The sequence below is a fragment of the Rana temporaria genome, chromosome 4 (assembly GCF_905171775.1).
Source record: "Rana temporaria chromosome 4, aRanTem1.1, whole genome shotgun sequence".
Classification (NCBI taxonomy): Eukaryota; Metazoa; Chordata; class Amphibia; order Anura; family Ranidae; genus Rana; species Rana temporaria.
Genome location: NC_053492.1, coordinates 149,199,786 through 149,207,902, shown reverse-complemented (window position 1 = coordinate 149,207,902; position 8,117 = coordinate 149,199,786). Strand labels below are relative to the sequence as shown.

The 8,117-nt window shown below is 48.4% G+C and overlaps 1 protein-coding gene across 1 annotated transcript in view; it reads left to right on the top strand.

Annotated features, from left to right (window-relative positions):
* The first annotated feature begins 5,525 nt into the window (after positions 1-5,525).
* Positions 5,526-8,117, top strand: part of ARHGEF26 (Rho guanine nucleotide exchange factor 26) — a 229,365-nt gene continuing 226,773 nt past the window's right edge. Inside the window, 1 exon segment of the mRNA XM_040349186.1 lies at positions 5,526-6,400. The gene's annotated coding sequence lies outside the window, so the exon portion shown is untranslated.

The following is an 8,117-nucleotide window of genomic DNA, read 5'->3' as shown; positions in this document are numbered from 1 at the left end:
CACTCTGACCCCTCTACACCCCAGATACCCCCCAGCACCCTGACCCCTCTACACCCCAGATACCCCCCCAGCACCCTGACCCCTCTACACCCCAGATATCCCCCAGCACCCTGATCCCTCTACACCCCAGATATCCCCCCAGCACTCTGACCCCTCTACACCCCAGATACCCCCCAGCACCCTGACCCCTCTACACCCCAGATACCCCCCCAGCACCCTGACCCCTCTACACCCCAGATATCCCCCCAGCACTCTGACCCCTCTACACCCCAGATATCCCCCCAGCACTCTGACCCCTCTACACCCCAGATACCCCCAGCACTCTGACCCCTCTACACCCCAGATATCTCCCCAGCACTCTGATCCCTCTACACCCCAGATATCCCCCAAGCACTCTGACACCTCTACACCCCAGATGGCCCCCCAGCACTCTGATCCCTCTACACCCCAGATATCCCCCGAGCACTCTGACCCCTCTACACCCCAGATATCTCCCCAGCACTCTGACCCCTCTACACCCCAGATATCCCCCTAGCACTCTGATCCCTCTACACCCCAGATATCCCCCCAGCACTCTGACCCCTCTACACCCCAGATATCCCCCCAGCACTCTGACCCCCCTACACCCCAGATATCTCCCCAGCACTCTGATCCCTCTACACCCCAGATATCCCCCGAGCACTCTGACCCCTCTACACCCCAGATATCTCCCCAGCACTCTGACCCCTCTACACCCCAGATATCCCCCCAGCATTCTGATCCCTCTACACCCCAGATATCCCCCCAGCACTCTGACCCCTCTACACCCCAAATATCCCCCCAGCACTCTGACCCCTCTACACCCTAGCTATCCCCTACTTGATTTCTGTTTACCTGCACTGTCTCCATTGTAGGGGCCGTAGAGCATTACTTTGCCCAGGGGCACATGATGCTATTAAGGCGGCCCTGACAATATTGCCACCGTGCTGCAGTATATGTGCAGTGGGCAGTCTTAAAGTGGTTAAAATATTAATTAAAGGAAACACATTTTTGTATAGATATAAAAAAAATAAAAACAACTTAATAAATACCTTTTTAATATTAATTAAAGGAAACACATTTTTGTATAGATATAAAAAAAATAAAAACAACTTTATAAATATCTTTTTTATAAGTGATCAAATTCCCTCTGTTCTCAGCTGCATAGGAGCTGAGGGAGGAGAAGCAGCAGCAGTACACTGACCTTTCCAGTGAGCGGCTGTGCAGCGGGGGGCGTGTCAGGACAATTCTGATCATTGGAGGAGAGTACACTGAGTTCCCAGCACAGCTAGAGAAGTGACTACCGTGTGTTCTCCTGCTTAGTGTGGTCAGTTTTTGAAAGGAATACAGAGGAACTGGCAGGAACACCAGGGATTTCACATAAAGAAAGCAATACAAAGAGAACGGGAAACTTTCTCATACAAGTACATGAAGTGTTGGGGTAACAAACACTTTGGGCCAGATTCACAAAGGTTAGCGGATCTTTAGATCCGTGTAACCTATGTGTTTTAAGATCCGCCCTCGCAAGTTTGTGAGGAAAGTGTCAAATTCACAACACACTTACCTCCAAACTTGCGACGGCGGATCCTAACTCCCCCGGCGGAATCCTAATTCCGCGGCTGGGGGAGTGTACTATTTAAATCAGGCGCGCTCCCGCGCCGATTTAAATACGCATGCGCCGTCCGGGGAATTTCCCGGCGTGCATTGCTCCCACTGACGTCAATAGGACGTCAGTGGTTGCGACGTGAGCGGGACTTGCGACGCGCGTGTTCGTGAATCGGCGTACGCAAACGACGTAGGAAATTTCAAATTCGACGCGGGAACGACGGCCATACTTAACAATACTTACCCCTGCTTTTAGCAGGGGTAAGTATACGACGGGTACCGTGCTACGGAAACGTCGTAAGAACACAGCGTCGGGTCCGCGTACGTTCGTGAATTTCGCGTATCTCGCTGATTTACATATTATTCAGTGTAAATCAGCGGGAACGCCCCCGGCGCCATTTTTAAATCCAAAAAAAGATCCGACAGTGTAACACAGTGTGACACTGTCGGATCTCAGCCCTATCTATGCGTATCTGATTCTATGAATCAGGTGCATAGATAGGACCAGTAAAAATCCGAGATACGATGGTGTATCTGAGATACTCCATCGTATCTCTTCTGTGAATCTGGCCCTTTAAGTTTAAAGTTTGAAGGTATGCATAGTGGGGCCAATTTAGACAGAAGCCAATTAACCTAGCAGCATATCTTTGGAGCTTGGGAGGAAACCTGCACAAGCACATAAAAACATGCAAACTCCATGCAGATAGTGGCCTGGACAGCATCTGAACCAAGGAGCCCAGTGCTGCAAGGCAGAAGAGCTACCCATTACAGCCACTATGGGAAATAAAATAAAGACACTCCATAGAAAGGATTAGATCTTCCATACAATAAATGGATGTGCAGGGAATAGTCTGTAGTCATCTCTTTCACATAGCAGACTCACAACTCATCCACATGGAAACATGTGAGCCCGTTTCATATGTCAGCAATGAGTATTCCATGAAGACATGTCAGCCATAATAAAGCCTTTGTAGCTCCCACTAACACAGATGGAATCCATAGGTTTACAAGGTCCATTTGTTATAGGGAAATCCCTACAACGGTGACAGCTGTCTAAAACTATGCTTTATAGAGTACAGCCTGGAAGGTTTACACGGGACTTTTCTCATCCCCAGGAGGACTTGAATATGCAACACTGGCAATTTGACAATAATAATCTGATGCTTGAAAAGCCATTAGACCTGAGTAGCATGCCACCACAGGGCTCAGCAAGGGTAAAGGCCAACCAAGCAAATACAAATTCTACTGTAAAGCAATATTTCATATAACAGGGTGCCATGGTGGTTTGCATATGTCCATTATTCCCTGCCTAGTTTCAGCTTCACAAGGTGAAATAAATATAGCATTGCTGCCAATGTGCCCATCAATTGCTGCTACTGTGCCCATCGATTGATGCCACTGTGCCCATCAATTGCCGATACTGTGCCCATCAATTGCTGCTACTGTGCCCATCAATTGCTGCCACTGTGCCCATCAATTGCCGATACTGTGCCCATCAATTGCTGCCAGTGTGCTCATCAATGGCTGCCAGTGTGCCCATCAATTGCTGCCAGTGGGCTCATCAATTTCTGCCAGTGTGCTCATCAATGGTTGCCAGGGTGCTCATCAATGGTTGCCAGGGTGCTCATCAATGGCTGCCAGTGTGCTCATCAATGGCTGCCAGTGTGCTCATCAATGGCTGCCAGTGTGCTCATCAATGGTTGCCAGGGTGCTCATCAATGGCTGCCAGTGTGCCCATCAATTGCTCCCAGTGTGCACATCAATTGCCGCTACTGTGCCCATCAGTTGCTGCCAGTGTGCTCATCAATGGCTGCCAGTGTGCCCATCAATTGCTGCCAGTGCGCCCATCAATTGCTGCCAGTGTGCCCATCAATTGCCGCTACTGTGCCCATCAAATGCAGCGGGTAACGGCAGCGATGTCCTCCGCTATGATTGGACACCTTATTACAGCGATTGTTGTTTCTGCCAATCAGATGACAGGTAACAGACCCAAGCACCTGATTGGCTGAGAGGCGGTTCAGTGTTAGGAAAGCAAATTTTCATGCGCTTTCCTAACACAACACTGTGCCTGGTGCCCGCTGTCCACCCTTTTTGACGCCAATTAGGGCCTATGGCTCTAATCAGGTGTTTCCAAAAAATACCCTGCCGCTGTAATTCAGGCTCCAGGAGCCCGAAAAGGGGCTGGGCACCATAGATAGATTCGTGCAATGCAATCCTCCTAATACTTACCTGAGCCCCATCTTGATCCAGAGATGTTGCATGAGAACCTTGGCTGTCCAGCACTCTCCCTCCTGATTGGCTGAGACAGCAGGGGGTGCCATTGGCGCCCCCTACTGTCAATCAAAGTCAGTGAGCCAATGAGGAGAGAGAAGGGGCAGAGCCAAGTTACAGCTCCGTGTCTGAATGGATACACAGAGCCTCGGGTGCCCCCATAGCAAACTGCTTACTTTGGGGACACTCAGCAGGAGCATCGCCAAGAGACCTGAGAAGAGGAGGATCGGGGGTGCTCTGTGCAAAACCACTGCACAAAGCACGCAAGTACTACATGTTTGTTATTTATAAACAAACAAAAAAAGGCTTTACAATCACTTAAAAAAAAAAAAAGTCATGCTCTTCTTTTGTGTGATTTTTGGATGTAGGGCAGCCCATTGAAATAAATAGACTGCCCTAAAAACAACATAGAATACTGTGCAAAAACACGCGGGCACTGTCACACCTGTGATTTATCCAATAACACTGAGTGCCAGTTCACACTTGTGTGATGTCAGACGTTGCATGTGATTCGCCCCGCACTGCTGTGCAGATCACATGCGATGTCTGTGCAATGCAAATTTAGCCGTACAGATTTGTATTGCATTCGGACCAAAATCGTGCAGGACCCTTTTTTCTAATCCATGCCAGAATCGGATAGCATTCACAGTTCAATCCGGGGGTGTCATTAACTTTCTATTGACACCCGCAGCGGTTTGCATAGGGCAGTGTGAATTGCCTGCGAGTTCTATGCGATGCAGGAACTGGCGCTGGAATCACGCGGGTGTGAATTGGCACTAACTGTGTTGATGAGGGAATCAAGCGATATTCTTTGACCTGTGGATGAAGGAAAGGAAATTGCATAATGTATGGCCAACCTAAGGGATATTGTACAATCAGATTGTAGAGTGTATGGCCAGCTTAGACTGATTCCTGGAGATTTGGTCAGTAGAGCTCTCCGCTGACGTCACCACTCCTCTGACATTGTTGATAATAACACATGGTGACCTCATTAGACTTGTCATGTTTATTGATCTAGTAAGCCAATGCATCGGCCGGTGCTTGGTGTGTCAGCGAGTGTCCACAAGGGGGCGCCCTCACCATGAATGGAAGTTTTCCCCGTAGAAGTGAGCAGTGGGATCAGAGTGCTGTGATCGGTGACAGGCGCCCTTCTCCTGCTGCTGGATACTTTGTGTCTGGATCGTTGTCAGCTCTCTGCCCTCCGATCACCGGGAGGATCCGGACTCTGCTCCTGCATGCCTGGCCCTCCCAGAGGAGCCTTCTTACTCCTCCCTGTACAGGACAGGTGGAGCTGACACTGCTAATACTGACCGAGTACACCGACCGGGAGACTTACCGGAGAGGAACCATCTCCTCCGACCATTACTCACCTGACCGAGGAGGACCTCCGGGACATGGACGGGAGGGACGCTCATCTAGACGGTAATGTTGTACACAGCCCGAGAAATCCTCTACTATTCATACTGCACTCAGCATTTCATCGTATACTTTACTTCGGAAACTTCACTCATCCAGTATAAAGGGAAAGGAGCAGAGAAGTTACCCTTTACATATTGATTCTCAGTGACCCCTGGAGCTGGGTGTCATGACAAAGGTACCTGAACTTTATCCAAGGGGTATTTGTTCCTGGGGTACCTGAACTTTATCCAAGGGGTACTTGTTCCTGGGGTACCTGAACTTTATCCAGGGGGTACTTGTTCCTGGTGTACCTGTTCTTTATCCAAGGAGTACTTGTTCCTGGGGTACCTGAACTTTATTCAAGGGGTACCTGTTCTTTATATAAGGGGACCTGTTCCTGGGGTACCTGAACTTTATCCAAGGGGTACTTATTCCTGGGGTACCTGAACTATATCCAAGGGGTATTTGTTCCTGGGGTACCTGAACTTTATCCAGGGGGTACCTGTTCCTGGGGTACCTGAACTTGATCCAGGGGGTACCTGAACTTTATCCAAGAGGTACCTGTTCTTGCAAGCACCTGACCTTTAGATAAGGGACCACCTGATCTTTATCCATATGGTACCTGATCTCTATCCAAGGGGTTATACAATTTTTATCCAGGGGTTACCTGATCTTTATCCATGAGGTACCTGTTCTTGGGGGTAACTGATCTTTATCCAGGAGGGTACCTGATCTTAATCCAGGAGGGTACCTGATCTTTATCCAGAAGGTACCTGACCTTTATCCGGGGGGTGCCTGATCTTTATCTCAGGGGGCACCTGATCTTTATCTCAGGGGGCACCTGATCTTTATCTCAGGGGGCACCTGATCTTTATCTCAGGGGGCACCTGATCTTTACAATCTCAGTATGGTGGTAGTGGGTATATTAGTGAACCTGTATTCATTAGGCAGTGCAGATTACTATTCTAGTTGTGTAATTTCCTCTTCTCAGGTGTGAGGAAGGCATGCTGGGATTTGTGGTTCCACTAGAGAAGTAGAGGGTTGAAGTCTACCCCAGCTATCTGACTGTTGAATTTGTGTAGGACAGGTGTTCCACCTCCACAGACAGGTAGGTATTAGATCACGGGTCATTGCCTATGTTTTATGATATAGGTAAATGGTAAAGTGAAATGGAATCGGTGATCATCAATCCCATCACATTACTCAACCTGTTTATTAGTGTGCCTTTCCCTTGCTCCCGACCCATTGCCAGCTGCATGTGGTTTTCATTCTTTTCTTCTTTCATTGTATTTGGCACAAATAATCCTTTAAAGACAGATCAGCTTTCCTCCAAAGGAATCATTGCATTGTGATACAGGCAGGTGAGAAGAACTGAAAGAACTGCCATTTGTATGGAGAGTTCACAGGCAATAATCAACTTTCATTATTTGGGATTTTCTAATCCTGTCTAATGAAACAAAGGGTTATCACCTACGTAACGTTGCATGTCCTCACCTAGGCTGGGTTCCCACTGATACGACTATCATCCTACTTTGCCCTGCTTCATCTGTCCTACATTGGTCCTATTTCCATCCCAATTGAATGAAGAAGATAAGATTTTGTTCCGACTTTGAGATGGTCCGCCTTGTCCATTGACCAATCAAAACAATCCCAGAGTGACAAATTCCTTTTACTGCTGCTGTAATCACATGTCGGATGTCAAAGTCGCATGGTTAGGACAAGGATCTGACTTTGATCCGACGTCAGTGATATTCAATGGGCTGAAGGAGGACCAAAGTCGGACCAAAGTAGTACAGGGAGCATTTTCAAATTCAACCGACTTGTGTCGGACCAGTTAAGAAGCTCTCATAGGGAATCATTGATTTGCACAGGTCGTGCGACATGAGTTCCCAATGTCGGAGCGTTTGTCGTACCAATGTGAACCCAGCCTAAGGCTCCCCACACTCATTACAATCTGATTGTACCCACTCCTTTAAATCTACTGATTGATTGGATAGTTTAAGTAGATCTTCAAATTACATACCAGTGATGAGCTCAGGGGGGTTTAAACTCCCACTACAAAGTTGGCAGCCAATCGTAGGCGGTGCAGGCATTCCCTGACCGGCAGCCGTACATATACATACCCCTTGTATCCCTGCTGCTGCGTGGTCGGGAATGCCTCTGCTGCCTATGATTGGTTATTGATTTAGCTTCCTGGCAGGAATAGCTCAGGTGGGTACACACTTGTGTCCGAATACATCTGACTTCATCCCTATTACATACCTATAAGTCATGAAACAAGAAAAGCTGCTCCAGGTGAGTGAGTCTCTGGTTAGGCCCCACACACACTAGTGAGGTGCCAGCCCAGCTCGCATGCTGTGTTATGTGAAGAAATAATTCCGGACGGCTGCACTTCCAAAAATCCTTTTATTGAAGCTTCATATGACAAGTGTTTTACAGATGGGGCAGGGGACAAAGAGGTAGACGCGTTTCGCGCAAATATCAGCGCTCAGTCATTACCCAATAATGACTAAGCGCTGATCTTTGCGCAAAACTTGCATGTCTACCTCTTTGTCCCCTGCTCCATCTGTCAACCGCTTGTCATGTGAAGCTTCAATAAAAGGATTTTTGGAAGTGCAGCCGTCTGGAATTATTTCTTCACATTACATACCAATATGGATGAGCCCTAGCGTGTTCGCAAAGTCCACATGGGAAGTCGGCACTGCGCTAATCGCAGGCAGTGAAGCGCGGCTGCAGAGATCGGGAAATGTCTCCGTGCCTGTGATCAGCACAGTGCCGACTTCCTGGCGGGCTCTGCACGTGGACTTTGCAGACACGCCGGAGCT